Genomic DNA, 12,722 nt, shown 5'->3' with positions numbered 1-12,722 from the left:
TGGTTGCAGAATCTGGGTCAAGATCCCCAGTTCTTGAGGGTGGGAGAGAGAGTGTCTAAATTTCTTTTAAAAATGTATTCATGGACTCCAGTGAATGAGTTTCTACCCAGCCTAGAGGACAAACCAGATGGCTGGGTCCCAATTTGCCCTAAGATTTAAATATGTTGTAGGACATGAAAAATGAGAGTCTCTGAGAAAATACAGAGAATGCAGCGTCCATTCTAGAAGAGCAGCAAGGCCTTAAAAGATCTAACTCTTTAAGGCCTAGAATAGATGTCTCAGAAGTGGGGCTGGCTGGGAATGACTCGTGCTGTTCCAAATAAGACAGTAAGAATCTGCTCTATGCCCCTATGGGACACTGACCCAGATTCCGCCATCTGACCTTTTCTGTCCTTAGTCTGATTACCAAGCCAGAGCTGGTCTGGAACACACATCTTTTCTTCTTGGTATCTAATGCCTCAATCCATTGTATAGCTAGCCCTCCTGACCTGTTCTTGCTTTGGCATTACCCACCACTTTGTCCCAATCTTCACCTATCTCTTAGGCTCCAGGATACCATGTTTCCCATCAACCCTAGCCTGTTGGTTCACATCTCCAGCAGAAATTTGCAGAAACCACAGGAACAAAATGAGCCTTTGCTCCAACTGACCCCACAGGATAGCAGAAAGACACCCAAGCTCTGCCCTGGGCAACAGAGACAGAGACAAACATCACATTGCTCACAACATGTCTCTCACTTTGCCATGACTTGAACACAGCATCCACTCAAATACCCTGATATCTTCCTTCATGATGTCTTCTCTATAAAGGAAACCTCTTTCCATCTACTTCCCCCTTAGTGCCCATCTCCACCTCTATTCCTACCACTCATTAAGCCAGTGCTAGGGCATGTAGGGTTCATATATTCCCTAACAGAAACAGAGTCATTGGGGATTTCCAAATTGGTTAAGATTATAACCCTGAAGTCAGGTAGAATCCCAGCTCTCCCTTCTTCTAGCCATAGTAACATATTCATAAAATTAGTCTAACATTCATTTTTATTTTTAAATCTCCAAAAGACTATTATAACTAATCTCATAGGTTTGGCATGAAGATTGTATCAGATAATGTGTACAAAGTACCCAATACAATATCCAGCTCATAGCAAGCATTTAATAAGGTAAAATATTATCCCAAGTCTAGACCATACAACAGAGACACTATCTATCATGTTCATCATTGTATCCCCAAAACTTAACACAGTGCCTGGTATATAGTGGGCACTAAATAATTATTTGATGAATGAATCAATTAAATAGTAACAAAATGCACAGTTGTATTCAGTATCCCTCCTCTCCCACCTGTTCGCATATAGTAAGAAAAAGAGTAAAGGCAAGGTCCATTAGACAGATCACTATTTAATAGACCTAGAATAGTCAGCTATAATCTAAACAAAATTAGTTCTCAGGGGACATGCAATTAGGTTTAAATAGAGAAAGGGACAATGTCCAAGGCATATTGTCTGAACACATGGACAGACTGTGCCAGTGGCCTGCATAATGCACTCTCACTGTTCCTGTATTTCCTGAGCAAAGGCTTCCAAGGTCAGCAGACAAACCTCTGCACAGTCATGTCCTGGAGGAATGCTCTGGGACTCCCATGCCCAAGATGGATCTTCTGCCAGGTTTCTCTCTCGTCCCTGAAGACATTTGTGGCAGTTAAGAATTGGGTTTCGGGAGGCTGAGGCAGGAGAATGGCGTAAACCCGGGAGGCGGAGCTTGCAGTGAGCTGAGATCCGGCCACTGCACTCCAGCCTGGGCGACAGAGCGAGACTCCGTCTCAACAAAAAAAAAAAAAAAAAAAAAAAAAAAAAGAATTGGGTTTGTCTGCAAGTAACAGAGATCTGTTTTCCATGGTTTAGACACGTAAGTTTATTATTAATTACGAAGTCTGAGGATAGCAGCTGCTGTCACTAGCACAGCAGCTCAAAGATTTCAGGGACCTGTCTTTGTGTGGCCTTTTACTCATTATCCCTAGCATCCAAATATCATGTCCACATTGCAGGCATGAAGAAGGAGAGAATGAAAAAGCCAAAAAAGCACAGCATCTGTAGCAGAAAAACAACTGTTTTCAGAAACCAAACACTGTAGTTTAAGCATCATTGGCCAAAATTTTATCACATGACCTCCCCTAGGTCAAGAAAGATTTGGAAATGTAGGTTGTTGTTTTTTTCAGCTAGGCATATTGATGCCCTAAAAAAAAAAAAAAAATCCGTGAGTAAAGCAGGATGGGCAATGGATACAGGGTAAGCAACCAGCACACTCTGCACTAGCACTATACATGTCCTGAGACTGGAATGAATGACAGCCAGGGTTTCTTACTGAACTCTTCATTCTTAATCACTCCCTCTACCAAGCTATTTCAAAAATATCAAGTCTTTCAATGACTGCCTAAAGCTCAATTGTCCTTCATCCTCTTGAGTTAGAGAGCTATCCCTGCTGCCAGGTCAGTGACAGGTATTCACCTTGGAGAAAGATGCTTTTAATATAACGGTAGAGTCAGTCTCATCTCCGGTCAAGAAAAGCTGCTTCTCTCCCCTCATAAAAAGGCATCTCCAAATCAATAGAAAAAACTGGATCAATGTATTTTTCATTGCCTTACATATCAAGAAGGCAAAAGAGTTTTGCCCTTCTGCACAGTGGAATCCATATAAGGAAGCTTCACTACATCCTCATTGCTTTCCAGTCAGTTAAAGATTCTCCTACACATAGAGGTGGACACTGGGGCCTTTAGCAGGGCAGAGGGTGGGAAGAGGGAGAGGATCAGGAAAAATAACTAATAAATACTAGGCTTAATACCTGGGTAATGAAATAATCTGTACAACAAATCCCCGTGACACAAGTTTACTTATGTAACAAACCTGCACATGTACTCTTGAACTTAAGCTTTTATATATATAATATATATATTTAAATTATATAAAATATATATTATATATGCTATGTAAATTATATATTATATACATATATTTAAATTATATATATTATTTAATTATATATATTATTATTTAAATGCTCATGGCTACGAAAAGAAAATATTTCACAGAGCACCAATATCCCCAGGTGAGTTTGGAAATATATCTAGAGCAGCCTCTCTAATCTCACAAGAACAAAACAGCCAAAACATAGGCCTCAATACATCTCTTGCAGTGGGAAACCAAAATATAACTCCCCACTAAGCATCTCAGCTTCCTGGAAAGTTAGGCAATGAGTCCATTCAATGAAATTCCACTGAAGACACTCAATGAAAATTTCCAAACCCATAGCTATGAGCCCTTTACTCCCCCTAAAGCACAATTACTCCTTTCATATATCGAATCAGGCACAAAACCACACTCTCAGTTCACACACTCCCTCATTCTAAAACTCAAGCTGATTCGTAAGAGCAGTGGAGATGGTGACTTTATATATACTAACGTGAATACAGCCCAGAGGCCTTGAGCCTTGTTCCCAGCTGTGTCCCTGAAAGGGAAGGTTGGGGAGTAGGGTAATGAGCAAAATATCACAGACCAGAAAAACAAACATTGAATGCCTATCTCGCCAGGCCGAGTTCTAGAAGATGATGAGTTCAGTGAAGAACATCAGACCTTTTGGGATGTTGTTCCACTTACCTCTCTGGCCTCCCCTCCTGAACTCCCCTCTTCCTGCTCTGCATTCAGCGTGCACATCAAGCATGCTCCCTCTAGCCTCTGCTTTTATGCATGCTGCTCCCCTGCCTGGAACACTCCCCCACCTCATTCCTGCCCTCCGCTTGGCTAACTCCTACGTGTTCCTCAGGATACAACTTGGACATCACTTGTAGGTTAAAGATCTCACCTCTATGCTTCCATCATTTCCCTTATCAAGCACCTGCCATAAATACAGCTATAATACAACTCACACTTGCCTGTTGGTAAATCCTTCCTCTCAATCCCACAGTAAATTCCAAGAGGGAGGCAGCTGAGGCAGCCTTGTCTGCAGGTGCATCCCCCATGTCTGTGACTGTACCTGCTACATAGTAGGCACTCATTAGAAGTTTACTGAATCAATGAGTATCTAAAAGCAGGTGCAGGTCCAGACAGGTGGCCTCATGTTCTCTCTCAGAGCTGGCTAGCCAGAATTTTCTCCCAGTCACATACCTGGATTCACTCTGATACTAAGAACATGCAGATGAAGAGAATAAAATGTGGATGATTCATGGTATAGCGCCACAACTAGGGAAACAACTCATTAATAGCTCAACGGGTGAAAGGTCAGAAGCATCATATTGGAGACTGATGTGTCTGTATGAGTTTCTTTGTAAATTTGAGGGAAGGGTGTTTGTCTTTTCTTTTGTTTACCAGTATATTTCCATATTATTTTCTTCTTCTGATAAGTTACATCTGGTTTTGTTCCAGGCAATTTGAAACATTTTGTATAAATTCAACCACCGCCATGACTTTAAAAAGGTATAAGCATACCAAAATCATTGTGGCCCAAGAGAAGTCATGACAGCCTTCTATAATTAAAATAGAAGTACATACGATCATGTTGGGAGAATCTCAACAAGCCAGCGGGAGTTGATGGGTGCAGCACGCCAACATGGCACAAGTATACATATGTAACAAACCTGCACGTTGTGCACATGTACCCTAGAACTTAAAGTCTAATAAATAAATAAATAAATAAAAGAATGGGGAAAAAGCATAAAATGAGTTGTTTTGCTTCCGATTCGAGGCTGTCTCCCCACAGGCAGAACAAGTCTGGCTGAATCAAAATCTGTGTTCCAGGGTGTTAGCTTTCTTACCCAAATCAGGCTGTAGGGAACTTGGGGACATTTTTCTCTCTCCTTCAAATAACACCACTAACAACACCCCTCAATGTTAATATCGCCCTCACAAGCCTGCCATAGCACTAGATCTAAAACTCTCTTAAAACAGTTACCACACCACTTGGCTCTGAAGACATAATAAGTGTTTGTATCTGTCACTTCAACCAGTTGTGAACTCCTAGAGGGGAAAGAGAGACCACTTCCTTCCACCTTTGAGTCCTACGTAACACCCAGCCATTCAGTATGCATAGGTTTCCTGATACTTCTTTGGAGGTGGGAATGTCAAAGAAACTGGAATTTTAAACATTTAACTGGGGCTCACTAAATATTTTTGACTTTTTAAATGATGTTTAATTCCATGAAACCAACAGCATTCTAGTAATTATGCTTTTGATTATTTTCCCTCCATATCTTATGACTGTTTTGACACTGTGTAGCTTGAGTATTTTTAAATAGTTATTGAATTGCTTCAAAATCCCATTAACTTTTACCTTTTATCTAGTGCACTTATTCTTTTAATCCATGAAATTTGGCTAATGGAAATTGATTTATTTCTTCTAAGTGTCATTTTCTTGCCACATCTAACCCACATCCTATGTTACTAAGCTTATAGGTTTGTTATGCAGTCATTTCTGGTGTTAAGTTTGTAAATGATGCTTATATTTCTTATACCTGAAGAATAATGCTTTGTTATCTTTCCAGGACTAATTAATCTATAATATCTTGGTTCGTTTCAATGGGATTTTCACTTTTTTCCAGCAGAAAACTAAGTCAGATCATTACCGTCTCATTCAACAAATATTTAAATGCTCCAGATCTTTAAAGGTGATTGTTGCTATTGTCATTTATTGCAATGATTTAGGAACTATTCACTATGTAAAACTGACCTTAGTACTACACTGTGGGAAAGAAGATGCCTTGCTTATCCTTGTCTTTGATAACTTTCATGTGCTATTAACTAGCCGTGTGACCTTAGGCAAATCACTGGACGTCTCTGAGCTTTAGTTTCCATATCTGTACCTAAGTCACAGGATTGTTGGAATAATTGTATAAGAAAACATTTGAGAAAGTTTCAGGAAAGATGTCCACTGCATAATAGAGGGTTATATAAGAGTTTATCTTCCTTTATCTTCCTAAAGTAGCTCCCTTTTTCCTATTTCTATTCTATATCCTAAGGGTCTTACTGTCAGACTACTTAATGATACTTTAATAGGGTCCGTCTAATGGAAGACTCTAAAAGTCTGAAAAAAAATTAATGTTCAAAAGATATGAATGTTGGGCATCAGGAGAGGTGAGAGGGGAGAATTCAGAGGCCAGAGGTACCTCCTGGCCCCATCAAACTACATTGTATTAGGCTATGCTTTCTGTCCTCATCTAAGGGCCTGTCCTCTGGGCTCATTCTTACAGTCAAGCAAAAAGAGAACAAAAGGTTTGGTTTTTCAGGATATTTGATAGTAGATAAGTCACTTGGGAAACAGTGCAACTTCCCTCTGAATTTTGGCCACAGGGTTCCATACCACTATAATGAGGAGAAAAGAGAGAAAGATTTTTTTAAAATCTTTAGAAATTAAAGACATTATGGACTCTCAGAAGCAGGTGCCCTACTGGCTATCAGCACATTACTCTTTTGGGGTCCCATTGTTTTTAAAGCTTTAACATGGAGTACTTTGAAATTCAATGACAAAATAAAATGATAGGTGTGGTCAGGTGTATCTTATAGCTTTTCAATTCTCCTGTAACGTGGGGATTTTCTATGAGGATTTTTAAATGCTTCTTACTTTTATTAAGTGTCAGTTCTGCTGCTCAGCAGTAATTAAACTGAAAGAAAAATGTCAAGAATGATAAATTACTATTACAGGTTTATTCTTTCTTTTTTTTCAGAAACTAGTCATCCCTGTATCATGAGATTCAAAAATATTAACTTTGAGGATATTGAAGAAGAAAGCCTTCCTACTATGTTATTTTCAATAAATGCTGTTTCAAATCCATGTAAATTTTAATGTCTAGGATTTAAATATAATCCATGTTGTCTGAATACCCCCATGTCTATTTTTAGAACTACTTGACCCTGCAGAAGTAAGCTAACATAGCTGAAACAGGCATACATGGCCAAGTTTGTTATTTGACTAAGTGTCAATAACTTTATATTTCAATATTTAACACAGAGAATGAGGTGGGGGTTAGTGAATAATTTTTCTGAATCAAGTCAGTCATCATTAAAGTTTTTTAGAGATAATTTTCCAAGTGTCTCTGGTATTTTCATCCAAATAGAGCCTTAGAGATCATGAGTAAGAGCATTAAAAGCCAATTACTTTTCTAAGCATTATATTCCAGACTTTAAGTCTCCTTATTTGAGATAATTACTTTTTCAGCTTATTTCTCAAACCAACAGAAGTTAATAAGCAGGATGGAAGTATAGAGCAATTTAAAGACCCCCCAACAATTGATTAGTTTTGGATGATAGTATCCAATTTCAAGGAGGGAATATGTAAAATCTAGAAATATAATCTTCATTAGTATTAATAAAAATGTACCCATTTATCTTACAGAAGCATTATATCAGTCCAATTGAGTTAGACACATCACTGCCTCACTCTCAGCCAAAGCTAATTTCCAACATTTAGTTGGAGACAATAATTTCTTTAAAAGTAGCTGAGAGGTAAGAGAAACAACCTACAATAAGACATGGTTTCTGGGAAGTGTAGACCCTCCACATGTAAAGATTTGTGTGTGGAAACCAACACAGAGGAGACTTGGCAACTGTGTACATTGGGAATTGTGGTGTTTCATGTGTTACATAAATCAAGGAGTTAAAAATATTAGGTAACAAGAATATTAGGAAATAAGAAAGAAGATTTCTTTTCTTCCTGGGTATAATGGAGTTTTACTAGAAGAATACCTTCTGGATAATGAGAATTGAAAGGGGAACTGTGCACATGAAAGAACTTGGAAATGGATATGAAGGGATTTGAATATTACCAAGTCAATGGTCAACTAAAGACTATGCCTTTCCACCCACATCTAGCCGCTGCATGTTCAAGAAGCTCAAGACTAAATAAATCTCACTTTGAGAATAAACAAAGAGGAAAAATTCACACTTGGAACTATAGAAAGAAATTTCAGAGAAAAAAAATTAAAAATATTCTAAAGACTACAAAGAAGAGTAGACTCTTAAAATGATTGACTTTCGTAAATAGAAGATACTGACTGATTTGATTGATTGATTTAAATCAGTATTTATTTCATAAAATAGAGTCCACACCTGCACTACAACAAATGTTAAGAAAGTTCGGAGGGGGGCGGAGCAAGATGGCCGAATAGGAGCAGCTCCAGTCTTCAACTCCCAGCGCCAGCGACACAGAAGACACAGAAGATTTCGGCATTTTCAACTGAGGTACTGGGTTCATCTCACTGGGGAGTGCCGGACGATCGGTACTGGTCAGCTGCTGCAGCCCGACCAGCGAGAGCTGAAGCAGGGCGAGGCATTGCCTCACCTGAGAAGCGCAAGGGGGAAGGGAATCCCTTTTCCTAGCCAGGGGAACTGAGACACACAACACCTGGAGAATCGGGTAACTCCCACCCCAATACTGCGCTTTGAGCAAACAGGCACACCAGGAGATCATATCCCACACTGGCCGGGAGGGTCCCACACCCACGGAGCCTCCCTCATTGCTAGCACAGCAGTCTGTGATCTACCGGCAAGGCAGCAGCGAGGCTGGGGGAGGGGCGCCCGCCATTGCTGAGGCTTAAGTAGGTAAACAAAGCTGCTGGGAAGCTCGAACTGGGTGGAGCTCACAGCCGCTCAAGGAAACCTGCCTGTCTCTGTAGACTCCACCTCTGGGGGGCAGGGCACAGAAAACAATAACAAAGCAGCAGACACCTCTGCAGACGCAAACGACTCTGTCTGACAGCTTTGAAGAGAGCAGTGGATCTCCCAACACGGAGGTTGAGATCTGAGAAGGGACAGACTCCCTGCTCAAGCGGGTCCCTGACCCCTGAGTAGCCTAACTGGGAGACATCCCCCACTAGGGGCAGTCTGACACCCCACACCTCACAGGGTGGAGTACACCCCTGAGAGGAAGCTTCCAAAGCAAGAATCAGACAGGTACACTTGCTGTTCAGAAATATTCTATCTTCTGCAGCCTCTGCTGCTGATACCCAGGCAAACAGGGTCTGGAGTGGACCTCAAGCAATCTCCAACAGACCTACAGCTGAGGGTCCTGACTGTTAGAAGGAAAACTATCAAACAGGAAGGACACCTACACCAAAACCCCATCAGTACGTCACCATCATCAAAGACCAGAGGCAGATAAAACCACAAAGATGGGGAAAAAGCAGGGCAGAAAAGCTGGAAATTCAAAAAACAAGAGTGCATCTCCCCCGGCAAAGGAGCGCAGCTCATCGCCAGCAACGGATCAAAGCTGGACGGAGAATGACTTTGACGAGATGAGAGAAGAAGGCTTCAGTCCATCAAACTTCTCAGAGCTAAAGGAGGAATTACGTACCCAGCGCAAAGAAACTAAAAATCTTGAAAAAAAAGTGGAAGAATTGACGGCTAGACTAATTAATGCAGAGAAGGTCCTAAACGAAATGAAAGAGATGAAAACCATGACACAAGAAATACGTGACAAATGCACAAGCTTCAGTAACCGACTCGATCAACTGGAAGAAAGAGTATCAGCGATTGAGGATCAAATGAATGAAATGAAGCGAGAAGAGAAACCAAAAGAAAAAAGAAGAAAAAGAAATGAACAAAGCCTGCAAGAAGTATGGGATTATGTAAAAAGACCAAATCTCCGTCTGATTGGGGTGCCTGAAAGTGAGGGGGAAAATGGAACCAAGTTGGAAAACACTCTTCAGGATATCATCCAGGAGAACTTCCCCAACCTAGTAGGCCAGGCCAACATTCAAATCCAGGAAATACAGAGAACGCCACAAAGATACTCCTCGAGAAGAGCAACTCCAAGACACATAATTGCCAGATTCACCAAAGTTGAAATGAAGGAAAAAATCTTAAGGGCAGCCAGAGAGAAAGGTCGGGTTACCCACAAAGGGAAGCCCATCAGACTCACAGCAGATCTCTCAGCAGAAACTCTCCAAGCCAGAAGAGAGTGGGGGCCAATATTCAACATTCTTAAAGAAAAGAATTTTAAACCCAGAATTTCATATCCAGCCAAACTAAGTTTCATAAGTGAAGGAGAAATAAAATCCTTTACAGATAAGCAAATGCTTAGAGATTTTGTCACCACCAGGCCTGCCTTACAAGAGACCCTGAAGGAAGCACTAAACATGGAAAGGAACAACCGGTACCAGCCATCTCAAAAACATGCCAAAAGGTAAAGACCATCGAGGCTAGGAAGAAACTGCATCAACTAATGAGCAAAATAACCAGTTAATATCATAATGGCAGGATCAAGTTCACACATAACAATCTTAACCTTAAATGTAAATGGACTAAATGCTCCAATTAAGAGACACAGACTGGCAAACTGGATAAAGAGTCAAGACTCATCAGTCTGCTGTATTCAGGAGACCCATCTCACACGCAGAGACATACATAGGCTCAAAATAAAGGGATGGAGGAAGATTTACCAAGCAAATGGAGAACAAAAAAAAGCGGGGGTTGCAATACTAGTCTCTGATAAAACAGACTTTAAACCATCAAAAATCAAAAGAGACAAAGAAGGCCATTACATAATGGTAAAGGGATCAATTCAACAGGAAGAGCTAACTATCCTAAATATATATGCACCCAATACAGGAGCACCCAGATTCATCAAGCAAGTCCTTAGAGACTTACAAAGAGACTTAGACTCCCATACAATAATAATGGGAGACTTCAACACTCCACTGTCAACATTAGACAGATCAACGAGACAGAAAGTTAACAAGGATATCCAGGAATTGAACTCATCTCTGCAGCAAGCAGACCTAATAGACATCTATAGAACTCTCCACCCCAAATCAACAGAATATACATTCTTCTCAGCACCACATCGTACTTATTCCAAAATTGACCACGTAATTGGAAGTAAAGCACTCCTCAGCAAATGTACAAGAACAGAAATTATAACAAACTGTCTCTCAGACCACAGTGCAATCAAACTAGAACTCAGGACTAAGAAACTCAATCAAAACCGCTCAACTACATGGAAACTGAACAACCTGCTCCTGAATGACTACTGGGTACATAACGAAATGAAGGCAGAAATAAAGATGTTCTTTGAAACCAATGAGAACAAAGATACAACATACCAGAATCTCTGGGACACATTTAAAGCAGTGTGTAGAGGGAAATTTATAGCACTAAATGCCCACAAGAGAAAGCAGGAAAGATCTAAAATTGACACTCTAACATCGCAATTAAAAGAACTAGAGAAGCAAGAGCAAACACATTCGAAAGCTAGCAGAAGGCTAGAAATAACTAAGATCAGAGCAGAACTGAAGGAGATAGAGACACAAAGAACCCTCCAAAAAATCAATGAATCCAGGAGTTGGTTTTTTGAAAAGATCAACAAAATTGACAGACCACTAGCAAGACTAATAAAGAAGAAAAGAGAGAAGAATCAAATCGATGCAATTAAAAATGATAAAGGGGATATCACCACCGACCCCACAGAAATACAAACTACCATCAGAGAATACTATAAACACCTCTATGCAAATAAACTGGAAAATCTAGAAGAAATGGATAATTTCCTGGACACTTACACTCTTCCAAGACTAAACCAGGAAGAAGTTGAATCCCTGAATAGACCAATAGCAGGCTCTGAAATTGAGGCAATAATTAATAGCCTACCAACCAAAAAAAGTCCAGGACCAGATGGATTCACAGCTGAATTCTACCAGAGGTACAAGGAGGAGTTGGTACCATTCCTTCTGAAACTATTCCAATCAATAGAAAAAGAGGGAATCCTCCCTAACTCATTTTATGAGACCAACATCATCCTGATACCAAAGCCTGGCAGAGATACAACAAAAAAAGAGAATTTTAGACCAATATCCCTGATGAACATCGATGCAAAAATCCTCAATAAAATACTGGCAAACCGGATTCAGCAACACATCAAAAAGCTTATCCACCATGATCAAGTGGGCTTCATCCCTGGGATGCAAGGCTGGTTCAACATTTGCAAATCAATAAACATAATCCAGCATATAAACAGAACCAAAGACAAGAACCACATGATTATTTCAATAGATGCAGAAAAGGCTTTTGACAAAATTCAACAGCCCTTCATGCTAAAAACGCTCAATAAATTCGGTATTGATGGAACGTACCTCAAAATCATAAGAGCTATTTATGACAAACCCACAGCCAATATCATACTGAATGGGCAAAAACTGGAAAAATTCCCTTTGAAAACTGGCACAAGACAGGGATGCCCTCTCTCACCACTCCTATTCAACATAGTGTTGGAAGTTCTGGCTAGGGCAATCAGGCAAGAGAAAGAAATCAAGGGTATTCAGTTAGGAAAAGAAGAAGTCAAATTGTCCCTCTTTGCAGATGACATGATTGTATATTTAGAAAACCCCATTGTCTCGGCCCAAAATCTCCTTAAGCTGATAAGCAACTTCAGCAAAGTCTCAGGATACAAAATTAATGTGCAAAAATCACAAGCATTCTTATACACTAGTAACAGACAAACAGAGAGCCAAATCATGAATGAACTTCCATTCACAATTGCTTCAAAGAGAATCAAATACCTAGGAATCCAACTTACAAGGGATGTAAAGGACCCTCTTCAAGGAGAACTACAAACCACTGCTCACTGAAATAAAAGAGGACACAAACAAATGGAAGAACATACCATGCTCATGGATAGGAAGAATCAATATCATGAAAATGGCCATACTGCCCAAGGTCATTTATAGATTCAATGCCATCCCCATCA

The sequence above is a fragment of the Papio anubis genome, chromosome 9 (assembly GCF_008728515.1).
Source record: "Papio anubis isolate 15944 chromosome 9, Panubis1.0, whole genome shotgun sequence".
Classification (NCBI taxonomy): domain Eukaryota; kingdom Metazoa; phylum Chordata; class Mammalia; order Primates; family Cercopithecidae; genus Papio; species Papio anubis.
The sequence above is the reverse complement of the archived record's forward strand: the minus strand, read 5'-3'. Positions refer to the sequence as shown.